This window comes from Monodelphis domestica, chromosome 3 (genome assembly GCF_027887165.1).
Source record: "Monodelphis domestica isolate mMonDom1 chromosome 3, mMonDom1.pri, whole genome shotgun sequence".
Taxonomy (NCBI): domain Eukaryota; kingdom Metazoa; phylum Chordata; class Mammalia; order Didelphimorphia; family Didelphidae; genus Monodelphis; species Monodelphis domestica.
The window spans coordinates 537889625-537917599 of NC_077229.1; the positions used below are offsets into that span (position 1 = coordinate 537889625).

At 37.1% G+C, this 27975-nt stretch overlaps 2 protein-coding genes across 2 annotated transcripts in view; one reads left to right on the forward strand and one right to left on the reverse strand.

Moving 5' to 3' along the window:
* MEGF10 (multiple EGF like domains 10) overlaps positions 1–13705 on the reverse strand; it is a 177250-nt gene extending 163545 nt beyond the window's left edge. Inside the window, exon 1 of the mRNA XM_007486611.2 lies at positions 12638–13705. The gene's annotated coding sequence lies outside the window, so the exon portion shown is untranslated. The remainder of the gene's footprint in view (positions 1–12637) is intronic.
* An 8587-nt stretch (positions 13706–22292) lies between these two features.
* Positions 22293–27975, forward strand: part of C3H5orf63 (chromosome 3 C5orf63 homolog) — a 36228-nt gene continuing 30545 nt past the window's right edge. The window contains exon 1 of the mRNA XM_003340585.4: positions 22293–22500. The gene's annotated coding sequence lies outside the window, so the exon portion shown is untranslated. The remainder of the gene's footprint in view (positions 22501–27975) is intronic.

Below are 27975 nucleotides of genomic sequence, written 5' to 3' on the forward strand. Positions count from 1 at the left end.
ATTCATAAAGAAAAGGCCAGACCTGAACAGAAAATTTGATGCCCAAGCATAGAACTAAACAGAATCATCAAAAGGTAATTTAAAAAGAGGGAAAAAAGAAAAACAAAAAAAACCTTCTTTTTAAGAGAACCAATAACTTAAAATGATATATATTCCTAGAAGAAAAGAGGTCATTGGTAACTCTTAAAAATTGTTATCACCTGGACAGCTAGAAGAATTACACTTAGAGGGAACAGTGACAAACTGTATAGGATGAAAAGACAAGACATAAATAGGTATATAGATATATGTATTCATAAATACATATACATCCGTATCTATATATGTAGATAGATAGATAGATAGATAGATAGATAGATAGATAGATAGATACAACTAGATCTAAAAAAAGAGGTTAATACTAAAAGAAATGGGAAAAGAAACAAAAGGGGGTAAATTTATATTCACAAAGAAGCTCATGGCAGGAGGGAGGAGAACATCAATACACTGGAAGGGTAAAGAGGAAATACTCAACTCTAATCTGCATTGAAATTGACCCAAAGAGGGAAGAACAATCCAATCCATTGGGGCAGAAAATAGATTTGTGCCCTATAGGGAAGTAGAAGTATAACAAACAGACTGGTGGGGAGGGAAGCAGCACAAGGGATGGAGAAGGTATGAGGGTAGTTTTAAAAAGACTGCAAAGGAAATAAGGGGGGTAATAAGAAGGGAGGAGGATAGAAAGTGAAGTAAAATAAGGGTGGGAACTGGGGGGACTGATTAAAAACAAACATTGGTATAGAAGGAAATAGTGAAAAAAGGAAAGGCAGAACTAGGAGTAGAAATCAAAATGTTGGGAAATACACAGCTGGTAATCATAAATCTGAATGTGAATGGAATGAACTCTTCCATAAAACACAAGCAAATAGCAGAGTGGATTAGAATCCAAAACCCTACCATATGCTGTCTACAAGAAACACACATGAAGAAGGTAGATACACATAGGGTGAAAGTAAGAGGAGGGAGCCAAATCTATTAGGCATCAACTGATTAAAAGAAAAAAAAGGCAGGAGTCCCAGTCATGATATATGACAAAACCAAAGTAAAAATAAATCTAGTTAAAAGAGATAGGGAAGGTAATTACATCCTGATAAAAGGCAGTATAGACAATGAGGAAATATCTGTACTCAAAATGTATGCACCAAATGGCATAGCATCCAAATGTCTAAAGGAGAAACTAGAGGAGCTCAAGGATGAAATAGATAGAAAAACTATACTAGTGGGAGACCTGAACCTTCCTCTATCCAAACTAGACAAATCAAACCAAAAAATAAACATGAAAGAGGTAAGAGAAATGAATGAAATATTAGAAAAATTAGAGTTAGTAGGCATGTGGATAAAAATAAATAGGGACAAAAAGGAATATATCTTCTTTTCATTAGCACATGGTACATTCACAAAAATTGACCATGTATTAGGGCATAAAAATATTGAAAACAAGTGCAATAGAGCAGAAATAATAAATGCAACCTTCTCAGATCACAATGCAATGAAAATAATAATTATTAAGGGTACATGGAGAGGTAAATAAAAAATTAATTGGAAATTAAACAATATGATTCTCCAAAACCGGTTAGTTAAAGAACAAATCATAGAAACAATTAATAATTTCACCGAAGAAAATGGCAATGATAAGAGATCCTTTCAAAACCTATGGGATGCAGCCAAAGCAGTACTCAGGGGGGAATTTATATCCTCGAGTTCATATATTAACAAACTAGAGAGGACAGAGGTCAATGAATTGGGCATGCAAATTAAAAAACTAGAAAGTGAACAAATTAAAAATCCTCAGCTGAAGACTAAATTAGAGATCCTAAAAATCAAAGGAGAAATTAATAAAATTGAAAGTCAAAAAACTATTGACTTAATAAATAAGACTAGAAGCTGGTACTTTGAAAAAACAAATAAAATAGACAAAGTAGTGGTCAATCTAATTTTAAAAAGGAAAGAAGAAAACCAGACCTCACTTCTAATGAAGAGGAAATTAAGGCAATTATTAAAAACTATTATGCCCCACTATATGGCAACAAATATGGCAATCTAGGTGATATGGATGAATATTTACAAAAACATAAATTGTCTAGACTAATTGAGGAAGAAACAACCCCATATCAGAAAAAGAAATTGAACAAACCATCAATGAACTGCCTAAGACAAAATTCCTAGGTCCAGATCAATTCACAAATGACTTCTATCCAATATGCAAAGAACAACTAATCTCAATATTATACAAACTCTTTGACAGAATAAGCAAAGAAGGAGTTCTACAAAATTCATTTTAAGACACAAATATGGTACTGATTCCAAAACCAGGCAGATCAAAAATAGAGAAAGAAAACTATAGACCAATCTCCTTAATGAATATAAAGGCAAAAATCTTAAATAGGATACAAGGAAAAAGACTCCAGCAAGTCATCACAAGGGTTATTCACTATGAAAAGGTAGGATTCATACCAGGAATGCAAGGATAATTCAATATTAGGAAAACCATCCACAGAATTGACCATATTAATAAGCAAACCGACAAAAATCACATGATTATTTCACTAGATGCAGAAAAAGCCTTTGACAAAATACAACACCCATTCCTATTGAAAACACTGGAAAGTATAGGAATAGAAGGGTCTTTCCTAAAAATAATAAATAGTATCTATCTAAAACCATCAGCCAACATCATATTCAATGGGGATAAAGTAAATGTATTCCCAATAAGATCAGGAGTGAAACAAGGATGCCCATTATCACCTCTATTATTTAATACTGTCCTAGAAACACTAGCAGTAGCAATTAGAGAAGAAAAAGAAATAGAAGGTATTAAAATTGGCAATGAAGAGACCAAGCTATCACTCTTTGCAGATGATATGATGGTCTACTTAAAGAATCCTAGAGAATCAACTAAAAAACTAGTCAAAATAATCAACAACTTTAGCAAAGTTGCAGTATACAAAATACACCCACATAAGTCATTACCATTTCTATATATCTCCAACATATCTCAGCAGCAAGAATTAGAAAGAGATATTCCATTTAAAATCACCCTAGACAATATGAAATACTTAGGAATCTAACTGCGGAGACAAACACAAGAACTATATGAACACAACTACAAAACACTCTCCACACAATTAAAACTAGACTAAACAACTGGAAAAACATTGATTGCTCATGGGTAGGAAGAGCTAACATAATAAAAATGACAATCCTACCCAAATTAATTTACTTATTTAGTGCCATACTCATTGAACTACCAAAAACCTTTTATACTAAATTAGAAAAATCCATAACAAAGTTCATTTGGAAGAACAAAAGGTCAAGGATATCCAGGGAAATCATGAAAAAAAAATGCAAAGGAAGGAGGACTTGCAGTACCAGATCTCAAACTATACTATAAAGCAGTGGTCATCAAAATAATTTGGTACTGGCTAAGAGACGGAGAAGAGGATCAGTACAATAGACTTGGGGTAAGTGTCCTCAGCAAGACAGTCTATGATAAGCCCAAAAGATCCCAGTTTTTGGGACAAAAATCCACTATTTGATAAAAACTTCTGGTAAAATTGGAAAATAGTATGGGAGAGATTAGGTTTGGATCAACATCTTACACCCTACACCAAGATAAAATCAGAATGGGTGAATGACCTGAATATAAAGAAGGAAACTATAAGCAAATTAGGTGAACACAGAATAGTATACATGTCAGATCTTTGGGAAAGGAAAGATTTTAAAACCAAACAAGAGCTAGAAAAAAAAATCACAAAATGTAAAATCAATAATTTTGATTACATCAAATTAAAAAGGTTTTGTACAAACAAAACTAATGTATCCAAAATTAGAAGAGAAGCAACCAATTGGGAAACAATCTTCATAACAGAAATCTCTGACAAAGGTCTAATTACTCAAATTTATAAAGAACTAAACCAGTTGTACAAAAAATCAAACCATTCTCCAACTGATAAATGGAAAAGGGACATGAATAGGCAATTCAGTTAAAGAAATTAAAACTATTAATAAGCACATCAAAAAGTGTTCTAAATCTCTTATAATAAGAGAAATGCAAATCAGAATAACTCTGAGGTATCACCTCATACCTAGCAGATTGGCGAATATGACAGCAAAGGAAAGTAATGAATGCTGGAGGGGATGTGGCAAAGTCAGGACATTAATGTATTGCTGGTGAAGTTGTGAATTGATCCAACCATTCTGGAGGGCAATTTGGAACTATGCCCAAAGGGTGCTAAAAGACTGTCTGCCCTTTTATCCAGCCATAACACTGCTGGGTTTGTACCCCAAAGAGATAATAAGGAAAAGGACATGTAGTAAAATATTCATAGCTGTGCTCTTTGTGGTGGCAAAACATTTGAAAATGAGAGATGCCCTTCAATTGGGGAATGGCTGAACAAATTGTGGCATATGTTGGTGATGGGATACTATTTTCCTCAAAGGAATAATAAAGTGGAGGAATTCCATGGGAAATGGAACAACCTCCAGGAAGTGATGCAGAGTGAGAGGAGCAGAACCAGGAGAATGTTATACACAGAGACTGATATACTATTGTACAATCCAATGTAATGGACTTCTCCATTCATGGCAATGCAGTGATCCAGAACAACTTGGAAGAATCTACGAGAAAAACCACTATCCAAATTCAAAGGAAAAACTGAGGGAGTAGAAACACAGAAGAAAAACAACTGCTTGAATACATGAGTTGACGGGAAATGGCTGGGGATGTAGACTCTAAATGACATCCTAATGCAAACACCAACAACATGGAAATAGGTTCTGATCAAGGACACAAGTATTACCCAATGAAATTGCGCATAGGCTGCGGGGAGGGTAGGAAGGGAAATAATGTGATTATTGTAATCAAGGAATAATTTTCTAAATTGACTAAATAAATTAATTCAAATTTAAAAAAATATACTCATCCGGGTGCCCAGTAGAGATTTTATATTCTAATAAGGATAGACAAAACATGAAAAAGAACTTCAAGCAAGGTGGCTAAAAATCTGGATGAACGCCTGATTCTACAGCAGGTTGGATGAAATCCAAAATGTTTCCAGGAACAGATTCCTTCCCTGGGGGAAGAAGTCAGGATGATGGTATGGTATAGAAGTGTAAGAAAAGTGATATTCTGAGAGCCAAACACATATCTTTGACTGACCACCTGATCTAGTCTTCACCTAGGTCTGCCTAAAACTCAAATATCTCAAATTGAGCCATCATTTGCCCCCTAAAGGCGGACTACTATTTCTTTCCCTTCATAGATAACAGGCAGAGGCTTAGGCTCCTCTTTCCCTAACCCTTAGGTAGTAGCTTTCCTTAAAGGTGAAAAAGCTCCTTTGTCCCCAGTACCAGACTGGCTCAGGCTTCCCTAATGCAATCCTTGGTCATTCGAAGGTATAAAAGTTTCAGTCACAGGCAGTTGGATTCCTTCAGACTTGGTGGATTTCTGAAGACCCTTTGAGTCACAATGCCCTCCACTATATGTTTCCTGATGCTCAATGCCAGACAAATTTCCAAAGGGAGATGAGGGGAAGCTCTCCACAGAAATTCTGAACAGGGAACATCTATGTGGAATGTGATCCCTACAGCTCTACCAAAGGGCAGTGAATGGTGAGGAAATGTTCTTTCTTCTTCATCAGCCACAGTATCTTATATCAGAGCTATTCAACCAGTAGCAGACTAAAAGTGAGCAGAGATACACACTGTTTAACCAGACAGTCACAGAAAAGACAGCATTCAAGGCCGGAGACAACTTCAAGATACATAGACCTCTAGCCACAGAGAAGAGATCCAGACATGGATTCAAGGAAGAATTAACCCTTGTAGTTAGGAGTTGAGCTATGGAGGGAAGTAAACACAAAAAGTCCAATTGAAATATCTGCCCAGGACAATGTTGTCCAGAAGAAGAGGCAGGAGAACTCATGGCACGGATTACTTCAGCCACATTTATCCCACTCTTTCCGCAAAAGCTGTTTAAATTAAGTGAGAGGCTCCTGTTGAATATTTTTAGCCACTTTATAGGCCTCTGCTTTGAGCTAATTGTTTCTACTGACTGACTTGGATTTGAATGCATTTGTGGAGGCCTAAGGACTAACTACAGAGCTGTAGTGCCATTAGAAACTGTGAATTTCCAAATAAATCTGAACACTTGTCTTTTTTTAAAAAAAAAATTTAAGACTACAAACCCACAGAGTATCTTTGAACCTGTGATTAGCATCTGCCTATCCTAACCCATCCCCAAATCAGATGTCTAAGTCTATAAGCGACAGAGAAGGAGCTGAGCTGCATCAGTAAAAAGAGTTTTCTAAACAGTAGTTATAAAATCATAGATCTAGTCCATATCCCTATAATGCACATGGGGTCATTTGGAAGGATCTTATATCTGATAAAATTCTTTGATGGAGAAATGACATGAATCAGAGGCAGAACCAAGCTAGTGGAATAATAGGAAGTACAACAAACTTTCCCCTTTTCCTCTCTCCCAAAACCTCCTCCCATCAGATATAGAAAACATACCAGGCAGATTCTTAATATAAAAATGCAATAAAAAAGTCATAGTGAGTTATTTTTCTAACCCAAGTCAGCGCAAGGAGAAGAGCAAAGAAATCTATGGAGCCTTAGGACAATGTCTAGCAAAGAGTGATACTATTATGGAGCCCTCAGGGACCCAGGAAAGACTGGGTAAGAGGTCCCACACCCATATCAGGTCACTGTGATGAGAATGGGTGCTATGTGGCATCTTTACTGCCCACTTTGTTACCCAGTTCTAGGTCACAGATTCAGGACAAACTGAGGAAGTGACCTGTGTACCCAGGAGTGTAACATTATTTGTAAGGAGTGGAAAGAGGACCTGAGCAATATTTCAAGGAAGGAGTAAGTTCAGAAGCAAGGTAGAGTTGGTATGGCTCAAAGCAAATGAGGGTCTCAGCTCCAGCTTCTGGCACAATTTTAAACCTGTAGAGGAATAATAAAGTCAGGAATCCCAGAACAAAGGGTAATCTGTAGTTCTGTTAGTCTGAATGTATGCAGTTTACTAACTGGCTGATAACAGTTAAATCCAGCAGTAGTCTAATAATTGCTGATATTGAAATCCAGGTCAGAAACTTAAGGAGTTCAGAGGAAGTTGGGAAGGAACCAGACTTTGCCCTGATCAGACCATTTTGGGATCACGGAAAGTTTCAGGTCCCTATTCTGAGCTATTCCTGATATTGTAAGATCAATCATCCCCTCCTCCCCCCAACAGCAATGGGTTGGTTCAGACCTTCCCTCTAAAAGTATTTAAAGCTCAATCCTAACATTATGTACAACGTCAAGAAGTAAGCTGGAAGGATGGGCAAATGAACAAACATATAAAAAAAAGAATACCACCATAAAATGCTGTTTAAAGAGAAAGGAACACCTAAGATTATGACCCTGAAGAAGACTATGACTCTAAAACATCTATAAGCAAAGTTTCAAAGGAAAACATAGCTTGGAGACATAAATTGAATTGAATTTTTGAAAGAGATGAAACAGGAGTTAAAATGTTTTTATAATGGAATAAGAATAATAAAGGAAAAACCTGGAAAAAATGAGAACTGTGGAAGAATTGGAAAGGAAATTAATAGTTTGGTAAAAGAGGTAAAATTTTTTGCCTAACAACAAACTCTCTGAAAACTAGAATGTACCAATAGAAGCCAATGATTCCATGAGATAAAAAATACTGAAACAAAATCAAGTCTGAAAAAAAAAGAAAATGTAAGGTTTTCATAGAAAAAATATTAAGAATCATTGAACCACTAGAAAGCTATGACCCAAAAAAAAGAGCCTCTATAGAATATTTTGTTATCTTAAAAGAAAGCATGGAGGAGGTGGAAGAAAGCAAGTGGAAATAGGAGGAATCCACCAGTCATTTCCAAAAAAAAAAAAATAAATAAAAAAGATGAAAACTTCCAGGAACCAAAAATTTTTGACTCCCAGGAGCCAAAATCTAGAGTTTCTAGGTCGAGAATAAATGCCACAGAAAGGTAAAATTGTCTCACATAATAAGGGTTCACAAGTTATACATACAAGGAGGAAAGGGGAACAGGTGACATGTGACCCTCATTTTCATTTATCAAAAGAGGGTAGAAAACATATCAATGAAAACAGAAATACATTTATCACACAACAGAAAAATAGAAGAGAGATGGGGAAATGAGAAGAAGGGTAAATTAGAGACTAGTCCTATGATAAACTAACTCCGAATATGCACAAAAATAGATGTAGTTCTTTTTCAGATGACAAAAATATGGGAATCTGAAAGGATGCCCATAGATTGGGAACTGGCTAAACAAGTTATTTACAGAACATAATAGAATATTATTTTCCTGTAAGAAATGATGAAGGGGATAGTTTCAGAGAAACCCTGGAAGATCTGTATGAACTTGTGGAAAATTAATATTGAATTATAATAATTTCTCTACTAAAACTTTCTTAAACTTTTGGTTGAGGGCCTCTGTGTCTCTGTCTCCCTCTCCCACCCCTTCTTTCTCTCTTTTCTTCTCTTTTCTCTCCCTCTCTCTCTCCCTCCTTCCCTCCACCCACCAGTGGGGAACTGGGAAGGTAGGCCCTAACCTCCTATTAGGCCAATCAAAAAGATGATACAATTCCCTTTATAAGCAAGAGGCAGGACTCACTTGCTCTCTTTTTCCTTAATGAGGTTGGAGGAGCCATTCTTGGTTAGCGGTTAGATACATCCGTTAATAAACAATGTTATTACTGGAGAAATGTCCTCATATTCTTTTATTGGTTAAAAACCTGAACACTATAAACTGATGCAAGTGATGTCACTAGAACCGGTAAAATAATTTATACAATGACAACAATTTGGTAATGACAAACAACTTTGAAAAAATTGGGGACTCTGATCAGTATAATGATCAACCACAACTCCAGAGGGCTAATGATAACACCCACCTCCTGATCCAGAGGTAATGAATTCAGAATGGAGAATGAGACATATATATTTTTTAACATGGACATTGGGGAAATTTGATTTATTTAACAATTCATATTTCTAATGTTGTTGTTGTTGTTCTTGTTAATTGGATGGGTTAGGTTGTGAGGGAGAGAAGACAGATTTTACTGATTTTAAATATATCTATATAAATTTTAAAAAATCTTTGATGGACATGCACATAAATAGAGAAAAATACTTTTTTTAACATAAGAAAAGAAGCTACTCAGTCATTCTAGTGAACAATTTCTCTATCGATAAAAATAAATTAGTTGACCTAAAAAGTCATCTACATTTAAAAGTTATACACATAGTAATAGTGGTGAATGAAAATTTCAGAGAATTACTTTTATTCCCCAGATAAACGTATGCCAGGTTAAATTTACAATATGTTTATTGACATATAAACAGGTTATATAGGAGAGATGTTGATCTTTATTTTCCATTCCCTTTTCCTTTTTTTGATGTATCTAATACCAATGCTTCCATTTCCCTAAGACTACCAAACTCAGACAGACTTCTAGCTGAAGCTGAATGGAATGTCAGCCAACCCCACACAGTGAGCCCTTTTGTCCAGCTATCACATGAGCAGTGTTGCATTTCAACTATTGTCACTTCAAACCAAGACAGAGAAGCATATATTCACATAAACCAGATATTCTAAATGGTTCCCTCTAGGTCATTTAATACAATTTTCAAAATCTCTCTCTTTCAAGTCAGTCCATTTAATCAGAGCCCTTGAACTCAAACATTGATCTCCAAATCTCTCATTCCATAAAATGTCTAATTTTGTCCACTTGTTCCAGAAGAGGGGAAAGGAAAAAGAAAGAAAGAACAGGGAGAAAGCAAAAGGAAGTGTTCTATATTTTAAATCCCACTGATTCACTTCAAAGAACTTTTAAGAACATGTTAAAAGCAATCACCATTACCAAAGTTCTAGATTATAAAAGGTTCTGCATTATACCCATCCTAGATTATAATAGAGAATTTTTTTAAAAAACCAAATTCACAGATAACTGTTATAACTCATTTTCACAAGTTTTCTCCACTCAAATCTCAAACAGAAATTACTATAATCAAAAGAAGTGCAGAGAACCCTGGATTAGGAATAAATACACTTAATTATAGCTTTGGACATACCATCTCTTAGGTCCTGAATTTCCTCCTCTATAAAATGAGTGTTAGGCTTAAGGTCTTATCCAGATTCTAAGCAGATAACCCCAAGATTCTACCAAATTGCATAATTGAGTTTAAATATTTTCTTTCTGGTCCAATTGTCATCCTTTTTAGCATCCAATCAAATAATCAAAATGTGAGAAGCAGAAAGGAAGCAAAGATGTAAAATCTGTATAAATGATAGTTGCTTGAATACCTGACATTGGCATTAGGAATCTAATAACCAAATAAAATTAAATTTGAAATTAATTCATCAACGTTCAATATATTGCTGATTGCAAATACACCAACCCATGTCCTGACATTTCTAAAAGTGATCTGAAAAAAAAAAGGCTTAATAAGATGTGTAAAATTGAAAGGTATTCTCTAATGGATTGTTCTGTAAAAGAAGTGTGAAGGGGATGATTATGAACTCTAGAGAGAACTAGCTCTTGTAATTTAAGACAAACTGTGGGGAGAATTGAACCCTGGACATCTAGTTGAGCAAACCATGCAATGGGTACACTGTGCTGGAGCTGGATTTAGGGGAGACATGGGACAAAATGAAGAGGAGATTTGAGAAAACTACAAGAGGAAAGGATATTAAAGCCCTAGTGTACTGAAGGCACAAGGTGACTTGGCTTTATGTCTACCTCACTAGCACTGTATTTTAAATTTGTGCTCACCCTTTCCACAGATGCTGTGCATATCTTTAGGAGAATATATTGCAGGTTTATAGAGGGAAAGATTTTTAGTTATTGTTCTTACTATGCCATCCTAATAAATTTGCTTTGAGCAAATTGTGTTTATATACAATTAAACCACGAAAGGAAAGTTCTTAAGTGGGGAGTCATGAGTTTTAGGAGTGCAGACTCATAGGGTGCCCTAGAAGAAGAGAAGACTACAAGGCGTGCAACATACGAATTTAATGTAATATTAAAGCACTATAAGGAAATTCAAATTAAAGAATTCAGAGAAATGCATGAGACCTGTATGAACAAATAAAAAAGTTTAGAATGAAAGGGGCAGCTAGGTAGCTCAGGGGATAGAGAGCCAGGTCTGAAAATGGGAGGTACAGGGTTCAAATGTGGTCTCAGGCATTTCCTAGTTTGGTGACCCTGAACAAGTTGGTCACTTAACCCCAACTAAGTCTTAACCACTCTTTTGACTTGGAATGGATACTTTAGTATTGAATTTGGGTTTGTTTTTTTAAGTATAGAGGATAAAAGCAAAAACTCCATTAAAAGGCAACAAAACCCAGATTCAATACAAAGGACACAGGGTATTATCATCTGTCTTGCCTGTCATACAGATTTTCAACCAATTTTACAGATGATTTTACTTGCTTGAGATCATATTACATAATTTATATGCATTTTACAAGTTAAACGGTATGCTTATTTCTCTTTTTTAAAATTTATTTAATTGATTAATTAAGAAAAGTTTTCCATGGTTCCATGATTTATGTCCTTTCTCTCCCTTCCTCCCACCAGCCTCCCATAGCCAAAGTGCAATTCCACTGGGTTTTATATTACACTTGTTTCTTTTTCCAGAAAATGAAACAAATGCAATACAGCGTTGTTTGGCCATAGAATGGTACATTTAGCCATCAATGCTTTGTTCAAAGGAATTCATTAAGACTGAAGTTTAGAAGGGTTGTGCTCTGCATCTATATGGGCCATAGAGGGAATCATGGATCTTTAAAGAGTTGATATATATAATATGTTGACTCTAAAGTACCACTGGAAGTTCCAAAATGTAGAGAGAGAAAGAGAAATGGAGATAAACAGATAATGGAGATAGAGACAGACAGGCACAGACAGAGCTAATGCTAGCAAGTAGACAGGGCTTCATTCAAAAAAGTTGAATAATAAATAAGAAATTATTGAAAATAACATATCAATTTAGGATAGATGATTTAAAAAACCCAAAAACCTTGGCAACATTCACAAAGAATCAAGTAAATGGAGACTCACAGGAACAAACATCCTAGGACAACTGTATTTACATTTGAAAGCTAAGCCTGACATCCTCTCTACCTCTTGCTAAAAGGTGTTTTTGCAGCCCACTACCAGCACATCCTTAATAGATCAAGCAAGTAAAGGAAGAAAGAGATATAGAATGTTAAATTTTCAAAGAGAAAGGTTAACTGATCTAAAAAAGATGTTAAGTAAGGAAAATACATTCTAAGAGAGAAAGCCAGCACTTTCTTCCTTTTCCCTCTTTCCAAGTATTGATATATTATGCAAAATAAAAATAACTCCACGATTAAGGGTGTGGAAAAGAGAGTACTGCCTGGTCAAATGTAACACTTTCGAAAATTTTGGCTAAGCCCCAAATAATAACAAAAACTTTCGAAGACACAATTTAAACAATACCCATCACCATCATCCCCTCCTCCCTTGTTTCCCACACAACTTGGGGGCAGTTTACTACTGATACCATTGTTTTTCTTTCCAGACATACCTCCGAGTGCATCCACTTTGGCAAAGATCCAGGAGCCAGAAATACCAGGTCAAACCAGAATGAGTTTTTCCAACTCCATAAACTTCACGCCACTAATTCCTTCTTGTGTATCTTCACTCAGCCTCCAAGGCAAATTCTGATTTTAAAAGTAGATTTATTCTATAACCAGTATTCTTGTTGACCAAAAAACATTTTGGGAGTGCTCCATTTAAACAAAAAGAAGGGAAGTGGGGAAATGCCAAAAGTTGGGGTGAGAAGAAGGGGAGAAGTACACAAAGTTCAAGTGGTTTCTTTCTTCTTCCAGTTCTTGTCTCCAACAATTTCACATCTTCCTTTGTATAGTCAGGGATGCTAAGATGAGCAAGAACCAGGATACTTTGCTTGTTTTGTAGCAGTTTTGTCTGCAGCTGCTCCCGCAGTTGGGACAGTCCTCGAGGTTGTTGCTAAACAACCGCAGCTCCTCCAACTCTCCCACCCCCCTCCTCAGGATTCCTACAAATAACAATCGTGAATCCCCTTCCCTCCCTGGCCTGGGCATAAATTACAAGCCACTGGCCTTCTGAACTCCCTCTTTAACACCACAATTGGAACCAGTGAATAGACAAATCCAGTAGTCAAGCGTGGTGGGGGTAGCAAAATTTGTGAACAATAAGGCTGCCAGTGGTAAAAGGGAGGGTACAGTATGTGTTTATCCGGAACAAAGTAGCAGGAACAAGTCCCCTAGCTGTGAGTGGTCCGCACAGGTGCTAGACAGAACGACGGGAAGGGTGAGCGCGTTAAAGACTCGGACTTCACGCTACATCAACAACAGCTCAAGCTTGGGACACTGGACTCCGACCAACTCTGAATGTATCGACTCCAACAGCCGCACAGCCACGCCAGCTGCCAGCTGCTTGGACTCTTGCAAGCGCAGAGGCTCAGCTGAGGGGAAAGGGAAGGGAGAGAGTATTTAACCTCTGAACAAGTACTTGAGTTGGTAAGGCATAGTGGAAGCGAGGAGAAAAGGAAAACTTAAAGTTGAGTAATAAAAAAGAAAACACTTAGAAAGTGAAAAAGAAAAATGCTTTTCAGGAGAGCTGAGGGGAAAGGAAGATTTTCGGGGTAATGGCGTCCTCTGCTGCCCCTGAAGTTTGCCTAGAGCTGAGACACAGCTCACCTAAGAGAGAGGGCAAGATAGGATAAGCCAAGAAAGCCAAGTCAGGGGGTGGAGACCAACTTGTCCTTCAGCCTCTGTACTACCTCAGTTTACAATATAGTGGAAAAGGGCCTCCCCTCACCCCTGAATTGTGATTAATGTTAACTACAAGTTGCCAGACACCTTTATCAAGTGAGATAACTATGTCTTTTGGTTATGGAATAGACCAAAGCTGTAAACTAGGTCGGAACAAGTCTTTTATTTGGAAAGACTAAAGTGCTGTTTAAGGGCATGGGTATATTGATCAAAAGACACAAGAAATCTGTCGGTATTGATTAAAAGAATTAGAAATGCTTCTAGGGTTCTGAGTTAAACTGCCAAACACTGTGAAGAGCCGGAGCCCTGGGCCTGTAAAAGAGGAAGAGGTAGGATAAGGAAGAGTGGGATTGGTTTCAGATCTTCTCTTCTTGTGCTCTTTACCTATTGAATTTCCTAGATCCTATTTGGAAAGACTGACTCAATTCTTCGATCTATAGTAGAACTGAATAAAAGCTCTCAAAGGCCACATTGTTTACTACTGAGTTGTAATTTATTCACCATAAATCTTATACAAGTGTTATCACTTGATGCCTAGTATTTCCATGTTATTCATTTTTGCAATAGAGCAATTTTTTAAAACCAAAACCCCAAATCATAGACCCATATAAACAAGTGATTAAGTCATATGTTTTTCTTCTACATAAGAAAATATTTTAAAAGGTATATCTGGGGGCAGCTGGGTAGCTCAGTGGATTGAGAACCAGGCCTAGAGACGGGAGGTCCTAGGTTCAAATCTGGCCTCAGCCACTTCCTAGCTGTGTGACCCTGGGCAAGTCACTTGACCCCCATTGCCTAGCCTTTACCACTCTTCTGCCTTGGAGCTAATACACAGTATTGATTCCGAGTCGGAAGGTAATGGTTTAAAAAAAAAAAGGGGGATATCTGAAAATGTAAGGAACAAAAATACTTGAATACAACTACAAAGTTGGATTAATTTACTCAAACTAGAAAAAAATACAAGAAAAAAAAAAAGCAAAAATAGCTTTTAGAGTGGGGTTTGTGGGATATGTCTCTTTCTACAATAATTTCTAGTTGTTTTGATAGGAAATATGAAACTAATGTCCAATCTCTGTAGTTTCAATTCCAAAGTTCCCAGCCCTCCTCTCAAGTGAGACATTCTTTGAAGTTGTTCCAATTTGGCTCACCAGTTTTTAATTTATCTGGGATTAGGGATGGGGGTAATTATGGAATTTTAAAAATTTAGCTGGGGGGACAGCTAAGTGGCTCAGTGGATTGAGAGCCAGGCCTAGAGCCAGGCTGGGGATAGGGATTCCTGGGTTCAAAGCAGGCCTTAAATACTTCTTACCTGTGTGACCCTGGGCAAGTCACTTGCCTAGTCATTATTTCTCTTCTGCCTTGGTACTAATATACAGTGTTGTGTCTAAGATGGAAGGTAAGGGGAGTTTCAAGGGCTCCCATTTGTAAAAATTAAATTAGTTTCTACTGATAAAAATGTTATATTTTATGAGGTTTATTAAAGATTATTAGAAATCAAGGATAAAGAAATACAAAATAAGAAAAGCACATGCCTAGGGCTGATTAGCCCATTCACATTTCATTTACTACATCTTCCATGCCGAGTAGAGAGACATGTGTGCTTAGAAATGGAAGAAAAGAGACCTCTTGGGAGGCAGAGAACCCTTTAAGTACTAAATTGTGTTCTTGCCCAGGTGGACTCAGGTGAGATTATAGGGAATTCTGGGAAGTACCAAGGACTTCTGGGGATTGAAGTCTGGGGTTCAAATATCCATTTTTACATCCCCCCCCCTCCCATCCTATTGTGAAAACAGTTTCCCCAAGGATCATGGATATATATTCAACTTAAAGATTGCAATAATTTGTGGATAAAAGGAAAAGAGAACAAAACCAATAACTGCTAGGTGCATTGATAAAAAGCCAGTTAAGGGGCAGTCCCCTTTGGCATAAGGGTATACATACAAAACAAATGCATTCAAACCCCACACCCAAAGTTCATTCTTGGTCTTTCTCGTGCAGCTTGTGTCTGTGGAGCCATCTTCATGGTATCTTCTCCAAACAGTTTAGTTTCTAGATTTGGAGAGGTAGCATGTTTCTTAACCAAAAATTTCTCTCTCAAGGAATTTAAATTTTGCAATATAAAATAATAATTATACATCCCCCCCCTGAAGAGGGTGATTGAAAAACACAGGGATCATTTAGGGATGCATGGCTGAGTTATGCGGTATAGGAATCAATGGGTAAGAGAAATCAAAAACATCAGAAAAAAAACAAATAAAAAATAATTTCTGGATGAAATATAGACAAAGTCGTATGTGTAAAAATTCTAAGTAAAGGAAAAATAAATCTATAACACGTTCTTGAATCAGGGCCCAATTAAAATGATATAAGCAAGTAAGCATTTACCCAGTCAGTAGCCAGAACTACAGAAAGTTGCCACATTATGAAAGACAGAAAAGGGACTAGATTATAGGAGCCAGGTAGGAGCCAAATTTGAGATACTTGTCTGTAAGTATTTTCACAAAGAGTGTGGATACAAGGAAAGGCTACGTCTTAACATGTTAAGCGTCGTAACCTCAAGTCTTCACACTAGGTTCAAGTCCTTTGTATTGGCTTAGAATTTATCAACCCCATTGGGATTGGTTGTTCTCTTTGACCTTGTGCTTGATTGGCACTGTGCAGGTTAACTTTGTGCTTCTTTGGCCCTGTGCAATGGCACTTTTGTATATCTTGCCCTGGAATCAGACTGAATCATTAAGCAAAGTCCCATAATTTTTTAAAACAATCAATGGCATCATTTTTATAGTCTCAAGCTTTTGGGGCATGCATTCACATGATAGCAAATGTATTTTAAACTTATATTACTGCAAAATCACAAAAGTTAAAAAAATCTTAATACTGGTGATATGTGCTTCAAATATAAAAAAGGAGAGAAAAAAACTTGAAATAGTATATTGCACATGCAAGAAAAATATAATAATAAAAGGGTTTTAAAAATAAAAATATAGCTTATGATCATTGACACACTGTATCAGCTAAGAAATATAGAATACAAGGCTTTCTCACCAAAAATGAGATCCATTTCCTCTTCATGCCTGGCCATGATCCCCCATGAGTATAAGCAAATGAATTTCACAAGATAACAGTTTTTTATAAAGAACAGTAGTTCAAAATCCCCAAAATTCACAGAAGCCCAATTAATTACAATAGCAAACAAACGCACTATAATATTTCACATAAATTGCTGTATGGCATTTTTTTAAAAGCCTATGAACTGATGGATATTTGTCACATTTTATTTTTAGGCATAGCAAATCTTTCAACCTTGGGAAATACATTTTTAAACAAAGTAGAACTTATTTGGGTCTAGAACACCATCAGGAAATCTAGATATCATTACAAAAATGTGGCAGAGGAGTCTAGGAAAAACCCAAACCTATGTATTGTTGATGTTGGGTAAAGTGAGCTGAAGAGTTATAAATGAGAGATGCTCCTCTTTTGGGAGTCATCCAGGGGTACTTATGCCCTGGGATTAACTTCCCAGCTCCTTTGGTATGAGACTGTGATGTCCCATCCATTCTTATAAATGTGGGGGGATTATAATTGTATTTTACTTCAGCTACTAAAATGGACCTTAGCTCCTGTTAGGGACAGGCAAAATGATCAGAGATTGTTAAATATATATATATATATATATATATATATATATATATATATATATATATATATATATATATATATCATGCCTAAAAGACCCCTTAAAATAAATTTGAGATATTTAGCTCATTAAATTTTCCAAAGGTTGTTAATACAATTGTAACCAGTTCTGATGAAATCCATCTATCCTCTATGTGACAATTTACAAATTCAAAAGTAGAAAAAGCTGTTTTTATATGGGCTTATTCAATAATATTTGTTCAGAGTAGTTTTAGGGGAAAAGCAACAGAATATAACAGTAGTTAAAAGCCAGTACATTAAAATGATTCAGCATAACAGAATAGTATTGACTGCATTAATATATGAACTTAAAACCAACAAAATTAAATCTTAAACAAAACAATCAGCAAAATGCAATAAAATACAGAGGGTTTTATAAAACACTGGAGTCTGAAAAGCCTTAAAAATATAACCTCCAGTCTCTTTAAAGTTCCCTGGTTTTTTTTAAATTATCCATTTAGATGCCTATTGTCAGAAGGCAGAAGATTGGTAAGGGATAGGCAATGGGGGTCAAGTGACTTGCCCAGGGCCACACAGCTAGGAAGTGTCTGAGGCCAGATTTTAACCCAGGACCTCCCATCTCTAGGCCTGGCTCTCAATCCACTGAGCTGTCTCCCTATAGTGAAGGTAGGTTTTTGGAATCTCAAATTGGGCCAAAGAATTGCAGGGAGCTGAATTTTTCCCCTGAATCTCAGGTGAGATAAATAACAGTTTAGTGCACTCAAAAGATACTCTTTGAAATGAGCCATGCTTGTTACTTCCTCTTTGGAAAAGTCTCTTCCTTCTCCTCTTTCTCCCCACCCCTTTGTGGTCCCCTGCCCCCACATGGAGGCTAATTGTAGCCTAAGAAAAGATCACCCCCATTTTTACCAGCTGGTGTTTGATTCTGAAGACACAAGGGCAGCTACCAGTAGCCTGGGTCCTGGGGCTGGGCCTGGGGCAATGAGCAATCAATCTGGGTCGGAAGCCAGAGTTGCTGGGGCCAGGGATGTAGTTGGGCGGGTCTGGACCAGGAGAGTGATCAAGCAGGTCTGGATTGCTGCAGCGCAGAAGCAGGCAGCAGGCAAGCAGGCTTGAGCTGATCAAGAGGCTTTTCTGAAAAGTCTTGGAGAAAGGTGGCTTAAAAAAAAATCTAGGCAGTAGCTATTAAAAGCTGAACTTAGTCACAGTAGAGAAAAGATTTAGGAAAGTTAAGAAGATTGAGGGTATTTCATTACAACTGATTGAAACAAAAACCATGGAAAGTAAGTGCCTGTGGATGTGAATATAAAACAGACAATACAGGGGGTCTCTCTTTGGGAAACTCAATTCAGCTAAGAGTCCTAGATCTCACTTGAGGGGTTCAATGAGGTCTCTAATGTTGTAAGCCGGAGATATGGATATAATCAAGAATTTCATTTCCTCTCATGTCTTTTCAGTCTTTTTCTTCAGCAACCCAAAATGGGGTTGACCTCACTTATTTTCTCTTTTTGTAAAAATTAAAATTAATGTCAATAATAGAATTATATTTTAGGAGATTTATTAATGATCATTAGAAATAAAGGAATAAAAAGGATACAAAATAAAGACCACCTACCCATGGCTGATTAGCCATTTCAAAATCCCCACTCACCACCACCATGCTTGCCTACAGGGCCAAAAAGAGGGCAGGACCCTCCATGTCCTCACCTGATATCCCCTGTCTACAGGAAGTATGTAAGGTCAGGAAGTCAGTGGGCTCCCCAGAAATGTAGTTCTTTTTTTAGGGTAACAGATGTTCATTATACATTTTGAAGCTAGAAGCAGAAGTACCCAAAGAGACCAGAAGAAACTCAAGTTTGAAGAGAACTGAAGAACTGAAGAACTCACACCCTCTTTCCTGCTCTCATCAACTCCTTCCCCTTCCTCAAATAGGCACAAGACATTGATCTCTACAAATTAGGAAAGAATCTCTTACCAATGAGTTTGGGGAATAGGATTACATTCTTCCTGTAGGCCAGTGATAATGAACCTTTTAGAGACCTAGTGCCCAAACTGCAACCCTCACACCACATGTGAGCCACCCCTTTTACCCTAGACAGGGAAGGGAGGAAGTGCTCCCATTGGGCTGCTGGGCAGAGGGGTGAGTGATGGGAGAAATGTCCTCATCGAGTAAAGAGGGGGAGGGCAATAGCCCCTTCCCAGAGGCAGTTTGTGCCAAAAGTTCACCAACAGGACTCTAGGCCAAAACAATTTGTAGTCCCTTGATAAGATCTACAAGGAGCAAATCCAATACCTGTAAGTAAATAGTATAAATATAAACATCAGCCTATTAAAACAGCAAAGATGATACCCAGAAAAAATGCCAATTTGGGGCTTATTATATCTGTATACTACATGGGTTATAGCTTCAGCTCTAGCTACTGTTGGGGCCCTATGGCAAAGTTATAGACTAAATTTTACTTTTCTGTTTTATTGGAGATTCATGACTAAGATTATTTTTATTGAGTGGCCCAGATTTTTTTTTCCAGTGATAGTGAATGATTGTATTTCATTGAGTGGCTACAGTGAGCTGGGATGGAACATATTTAGGCCAGAATCACAGAATATTAAAGCTGGAAGGAACTTTGGAGATCATCTAGTTTCCTAGGTAAGAAAGGGAGATAGATATAAAATTAAAATGAGCAAAGCCCTTACTTTCATTGAGGTTACACTAAATAGGTTTCATCCAGAATTAAGAAAGGAAAATGTGAGTCAGGCTTTTAAGGATGGATGTGACCTAGAATAAGTCACTTAACCTTTTTCAGATTCAATTTACTCATAGGTAAATAGGAATAACCTCTTAAGTTCCCTTTCAGCTCCAGATTTGTGATTCTAAGATAAGGGGGAGAGGGATGAAATTTTACGAATAGGGTACAGTGTGAGCAAAAGACAGAGACCAGAAATTAAAGGGTATGTCTTGAATTGGGTAAAGAAAAGCATCTAGAGCAACAGTCATATTGTCACACATATAAGGATAGAGATGGAACCTGTGATTTCACTAGCATAGAGAACTCTCAAATAAAGAAATTCCTTATACTAATGCTACTCAATACCTTCTTGACAACTTATAGTCTTAAGATTTGTCTAGACAAAAATGAATATGGAAACAGGTTTTGAGTGATAATACATGTATAACCCAGTGGAATTGCTCGTCAACACTGGGATGGGGAGGGGAAAGAAAAGAGAGACAACATGAATCATGTAATCATGGGAAACTTACATGTAAATTTGTCACTGGAATAAAGGGGGAAAATTGTCTAGGGTGTGTTAGAGGTAGAATTTGAACGCAGAGAGGTCTAGTTAGTTCCCACACCTGTCTTCATCCACTACACTAGGCTGCCTCATGTGTTTTATATGCTTGTTCCCTTAAAATTACTAGTAGATTTATGTTCTGTATTCAGACCTTTAATTTATAGATCAGAGTCATCCAGAGAGTCAATAATAATATAATAGCAACAATAATAGTAGTTAGTATTTGTGTAGTACTTTAAAGTTTGCAAAGAGCTTTATATACATTATTCTCATTTGATCCTCAAAATAGCTTTGTTGAAATTCAAACCTAGGTCTTCTGGCTCCAAATCTTGTGCTCCATCTTCTACCTTTACTTGCTTAGTGTCTGCCCTTACATTCTCAAAGAAGGCAATGCACCTCAATGCAAACTCAAATATCAATCAAAACAGAGGAATTACCATTTATTAGTCAATATTATAATTTTAGCTTGATTTGGAGCTTTTACATCTTAAGTGAAAAATCTGAAACCAAAACTGTGGTCAAAAGGAGAGAAGAGGTGCAAGGAGATGTGATTTTTTTTCCTGCTGAATTAATAACATTAAGTTGTTAACTCGGAAATAACCAGAACTGCCAATGTAGTTAGAAAAATCACTCTTTAATCAGGAACATGGATAGAATTCAAGTATTTGGTCACTATACAGAATCAAACATCAAATACCCTACAAAACCAAAAGGCCCTGGGACTCTGGGAACCACATCCCAGGGGAGAAGGCACCACACTAGATTCCAATTCCTCTGCCAACAACTCTCCTGGGAGAAGACATACTAGATGACAACTTCCCTGAGAGAAGACACCATGCTAGATGCCAACTTCAAAAAGATAGTGAACCTGAGAGTCTCTTTATACCTTTTTGGAAAGCCTACAGAGACTAACCACAAACAGGCGCAAAAACCTCTTTGCAGTCAATAGCTATGGCATTAGGGAATGGTCAGCTGTAACAAATCAAAGACAGTTCAAACTAAGAAACTGGGCTTCAGGAGAGGAAAACTTTCATCCAATAGAGAAGCCTTCAAGACAAAAACGTGCTTAACATTCACATCAAAATAGGGGTACTTGGCACTGGGGTTTACTAAAGGTCAGGGTAAACCGCGTCATCCAAAAATCCACGTTGACACGGTAAATAAGAGTAAAACTGAAATCCCAGGAATAACAATGTATGGGAGTCAGCCTGTAGTCGAAATGATCCTAGAGGACCTAAATGCAAATGCCAGCTCTGCATCTTATTTATCTGGGAGGCTCTGAGCAAGTCACTTCACCTCTTTGGGGCTCAGTTTCCTGACTTGTAAAATGAATAAGTAGAAAAGATAATCTCTCAGATCCCTTTTATTTCTAAAACCTCACAGGTTGAAATATGTTGTCCCTCCAGGTGGCTTGAGCCCAAGAATACTTCATTTCCTAAGAGTGACCACTAGGGGAAGCAAGCAGAGAAACAGCAGAACAACAGGCTGGCTCTGAAACCCGAAGATAGGTTACTTGGGCTGTTACAGCTTTGGATAGGTTGCGGCTGCGCAGTTAGGTCGCTTCCACCCAGAATATCTTTTCGCGCTTTTTTCCTTATTTTTGAGTTGGGGGCTTTTATTTTACCTTTTTTGATAGCTGCCCAGGAGGAAGTCAAGCCTGTAATTCCAGGAACTACACCGAACGGTACGTTCCCTGCTCTCTTCCGTCTGCCTACCCGGCGCTCTGGAAGCCTTTCTCGTTTGGTGCATTTCCGTGATTTCTTCCGCACTGAGTTCAGACTATGGATCCCGAGCAGTAAGAGACAGAGGCCCCTCTCTAAATCTTCCCACAGCCCACTCTGCCCATTTTGATTAGGCACCGTGCGTGGGGAAATTAATTAAAGTGAGAACCATAAGTTCCTTAGTCACTTTGGAATGGGAACAGGTTGATATATGTGTGTATGTTATATGTTATGTATGATACGTGTTTTGACTTTGTGTGACCTCGTTTGGGATTTTCCTGGCGAAGATTTTGGATGGTTTGACACTTTTCAGATGGACTGAGGCAAACAGGCTTAAGGGACTTACTTGCCCAGCGTCACACAGCTAGTAAGTGTCAGAGGCCAGATTTGAACTCAGGAAGATGAATTTTACTGACTCGAGGCTGAGCATTCTATACGTTGTACCACCTAGATACCCATAAATGTATATAGAGGTATTTAGATTTAGAAATGCTCTAAACAATAAACAAAGGAAAAGTGGAAAAACCTTTTGAATCATGGTAGAAATCATTGTTTTCTTATTAATCCTATGGCTACTACATCCATCAGTGATTCAGCTGTATTTCAAATTCTAACTTTCTAACTTTATTTAAATTTCTTTCTTTTAAATTTCTTTTATTTAAAAAATTTTTCCCCATGAGTACATGATTCCTGTTGTCTCTCAGGAACAACTTCCTCCAGGAGTTGACAAGCAATTTCACAGGGTTATACATTAAATTAACATAAGGTGGAAATATTTGATCTACTTGTCAGACTGCTGAGATGATTGCTTGAAAAAAAATAAAACTTTAATTTGGTTGTCTGACTACACCAAAAAATTCGGGTTTAATTTTTTTTTTAAACCCTTACCTTCTGCTTTAGAATTAGTTCCAAGGCAGAACAGTGGGAAGGGCTAGGCAATGGGGGTTAGGTGACTTGCCCAGGGTCACACAGCTAGAAAGTGCCTGAGAGCAGATTTGAACCTAGGACCTACTGTCCCAGGGCGTGGCTCTCAATACACTGAATTACTACCCAGCTGCCCCCTCAGGTTTAAAATTAAGAAACTTGTTTCAAAATTATTTAAAATACTTGCTTTGAGGAAGTACCCCATGACAACATCAGCCACATAAGCACAAGGCAGCTAGATATTCCTTAAACTATATTCTCCTTGACTGAGTTGCCTCCTCTAATTTCCCACCCCATGCCTAAAAAGCATGGAGGAAAATATAGAACCAGTTCAAAAAATATTTAGCTTTATTTTTTTATTACAACTATATACTAATATTAACAAATATTTTTAAAAATTATTATTTTTATTTTTCTAGATTAAATGTTAAAACAATTGTGAATAATCATTTTCTGACATTTTACAGTCCATGTTGTCCTCTCCCTCAACTCCCCCTCTTTCAAGATGGTAAGAAGACACATAATTTATATTAGGAAAAAACTCATGAAGGATATGAAGCAAAAAGTGGTATGCTTTAATCTGCATTCACACCCCATCACTTCCTTCTATGGCAGTGGATAGCTTTTTTTCTTTTTCTTTTTTTTAAACCCTTACCTCCCACAGAAGAGTGGTAAGCACTAGGAGATTGGGGTTAAGTGACTTGCTCAGGATCACATATCTAGGAAGTGTCAGAGTTAAGATTTGAACCTAGGTCTTTCCAACTTCAGGCCTGGCATGCTGCCCATAGGATAGCCTCAACTGTCATGAGTTCTTTGGAGTTGTCTTGGATCTTTGTCCTGCTGATTATAGTTGTCATTCACAATTGATCAACATTCATTATTTCTGTTACTATATATAATGTCCTGATTCTGCTCACTTCACTTTGTATCACTTCTTTAATAGGTTTTTTTGGTGATTGTGCTATTCATTATTTCTTATGGCACACTGGTATTCCATTATAATCATATACCAACAACTTGTTCAATCATTCCCCAATTAATTGATTGACATCACTTCAATTTCTAATTCTTTGCTACCACAAAAAGGACTGAAATAAATATTTCTGTATTTAAACATCTTTTCCCCATATCTTTGATTTCTTTCAGGTTTAGAACTAGTAGTGGTATTGCTGGATTAGACAGTTTTATGGCCTTTTGGGCATATTTCCAAATTGCTCTTTAGATGATTGTATCAGTCCATAGTCCAATTTTCCCACGTCCCTCCAACCTTTATAATTTTCCTTTTTTTCTTTTTTTTTGCCATAATGGCCAGTTGTTTTAATGGCACTTCTCTAAGTTAATAGTGGTTTAGGGCTAGGGTCCCCAAACAGTCTTAAAGTCCATAGTTTAAAACAAAACAAAGGTGCCTGACACTGGGGTTCTCAAAGGGTAGCGGTAAACTGAGGCATTCAAATTTCATGTAGACAGAACCAATACCTAGTATCAATTCTAAAACACAGGTAAAGGTTTAAAGAAAAAAAGAATACTGATCAGTATAGTGATCAGTCATTATTCCAAAGTACCAATGATAAAGCATATTAACCTCTCCTGGCAAAAATTAAGTCTCAGGATGACTTTTTGGACAAGGCCAATGAGGAGGGAATTTTTTTTTATTACATATTTGTTTTGTTTTGTTTTTAGTTTTCTTTTTACCCTTTACCTTCTATCTTAGAATTGATACTATGAATTCCAAGGCAGAAGAGCAATGAGACAGGCTTGAGGGTTAAGTGACTTGTCCAGGGTCATGGAGCCAAAAAATATCTGAGTTCAGGTTTGAACCCAGGACCTCCTCCTCTCCCCAGAGCTGACTCTGTATCCTCTGAGGCCATCTAGCTGCCTGTATTGCACATTTGTTATGAGGGTTTTGATTTTCTTTTTCTCTTTTTTCTTTTTCATTTAGGAGTGGGGTAGGAGAAAGAAAAAATGCTTGTTGATCGAAAAATAAAATAAATGAAAAAACAAAGCGTACTTTTTTCTGCTCCAAAACCAGAGAAAGCAGTAAGAGGGCAGCATAAGCACCCTTGAGAAAATTTCATGCTTTAGATGGCAGTAAGTAAGATCCAACAACATTTGTACATAATAACTAGATTCAGCCATCTTCCTTTAGCTGCTCAGCCATTATACAGACAGTCAGCAAAGCATTGCCTTGCTTAACAGTCTTTATATTCTCAAACAAAGCAGCTGAAGATTCAGCTATCTCAGTCAAAGCCTTAACTGCCTTCTGTTCTGGCTTTTGATCATTTCACCTGCACTCAGCTTACTCTCCTGTTTCTTCTTTCTCTTCCTATAGATTCTCTGGTTTCTTAACCCTTTTGTTGGTTTCTTAAATGCCTCACATATCTCAAAAAAGTCCCCTGGTTGTCAGTAGTATGAAGTAAATTACCTCCATCCCAGCCTTCATCCTGGGGCACCCCAGTGGTGAGACATAGGAGTCGCGGAGACATTGTCGTGTCTGACCTCCTGATACTGGGGTCTGTGATTTTAAAATCACTTTTAAAGACTGATATAATATTAATTTAAGGTCGACAAGGAATTCACTTATGAAATTCCTAAATGAAACACTCAAGTCAGAATGGAGTTTTTTGGTGGTTTAATTACAACGGGTGTAAGAAAGAAGGAGAGGGAGAGAAGGAAAGAAGGGGAAAAGGAAAAGGGTTAACTCAACCTTTTGGCAGAGCCAGAGGGAGTTTAGGCCTGGAAGGCCAAGGTAGAGAAGAGAATCAGTCCTCAACTCACGTGACCGATCTGAAGGAAAGCTGTCTGTGGGCCTCCTCCCTGCTCGAGCTCCTGGAACCAACTGGCGCCTAGCCCTGTCCACAGGAAGTGAGCGAATTCCAGAGGCTGTTCCCTACCTCACTTCCCATGCCTCACAAGTGCCAATGGTGGCTCAAGCTTGGCTTAGGACAGCCCAGGTGGGCAGTCAGTTATTTCTGATTTGCCATTGACTAGCACATGCCCGTATAGTGTGAGTGTGCACAGTTTTTGGGTGCTAGACCAAGCAAGATGGAGATTTAAAAACCACAGGTCCAGCATCCCTGATGTCACAGCATCCTGCTCTGCAGGGCAGCCAGTGTCAGCAATCGCTGCAGAGTGAGGAGCTATATAGGTTTAAAAAATTGGTGCAAAAAGTGGAGATGTTTCTGGACCTGGCTCTTAAATTAACTCGCCCCCCCTGGGCTGGTGCTACATCTCACTGGGCCATTTCTGACAGGCAGTGCCTTGGATCCCTACAGCAAGTTAGAAAGGCCAAAAATCATATTTCTCTCTTTACTAATAAATGCTTATAACTCTAGTAATGGGCTTCCAAATTAATTTTTATTTACAACGCAGTGATTCTTTATGAATTAAAACAAGAAAACTATCAGGCATGAACTCCAAAGTTCTTATAATATGTTCTTAAAGCTCCCAAAAGTGATTTTATCATTTTATCATATCAGTAATAATCTTGAAAACTCTTAAGAACACTCATATGCAAATAAAGTGATGTTAATAAGTCATATGTTACATAAGACTTGACCCCACAGGAAAGTACCATTTGGATTATTGCGCTTTTGTGTTTTTTGCACAAATTTAAAAAATTTTAAACATAGGGTAATAATTTTTATGATTTTTTTCCTTTGTTACAAGTGACCCAGTTGTTCAAATGTTATTTATTATCTTTTATATCATGGGGACAGCTTCTCTGTTGTAGTACTTTAAAAGTAGAAGTACTTTAAAAAACAAGTACTTAAAAAAAAGTACTTTAAAAAACATACAAATTATAAAATTGGGTCTTTTCATGTTTCCTTAGCAAAGTCACCAAAAAGTCACCTTCTATCAGTGTTTAATCCAACAGTTTAATCCAAAAGGCAATAGTTTCTGATTTGTTTTGTCTAATAAACTGCCTATTCAAAAATAATAAAAGTGTCATGTTGGCATATTAAAACATACTTTAAGAATGTACAATTCTGTGAACATGAAATTAACAGTTGAGTAGGGCTTACAGAAGTGCTAGAATAAACTGGGAAGAAAGTTGTTCCAGAATTAGAGTATGGTTTTTCTTTTGTTTTCATTTGTAGAAACTAGCACCTCAATATTTAGATTGTTGACTTGATGTCTCCTGGGAGAGGAAAAGTACTTAACTTATCTGGGGAGCAACTCTCCAGATTCTAGCATATTTACTTATTTTAAGGTATTAGATTTTATTTTAATTTTCCCCCAGTTATATGTAAAACATTTCTAACTTTTTTAAAGATTATTGAGTCTCAAATTCTCTCCATTCCTCCCCCTCCAATTCCCCACCCACCTGGAAATGGTAAGTCATCTGAAATAGATTTTGCATGTCATAAAACATCTTCCTCAGTTAATCCTTTTGTGAGAGGAAATGGAAATAGAAAAAAATTAAGAAAGCAAAAAAAGGTTGGTTTGGATTCAGATTCAGTTCTTTTTCTTTGCAAGTAGATAGCATTTTTAATCATGAGTCCTTTGGGATAATT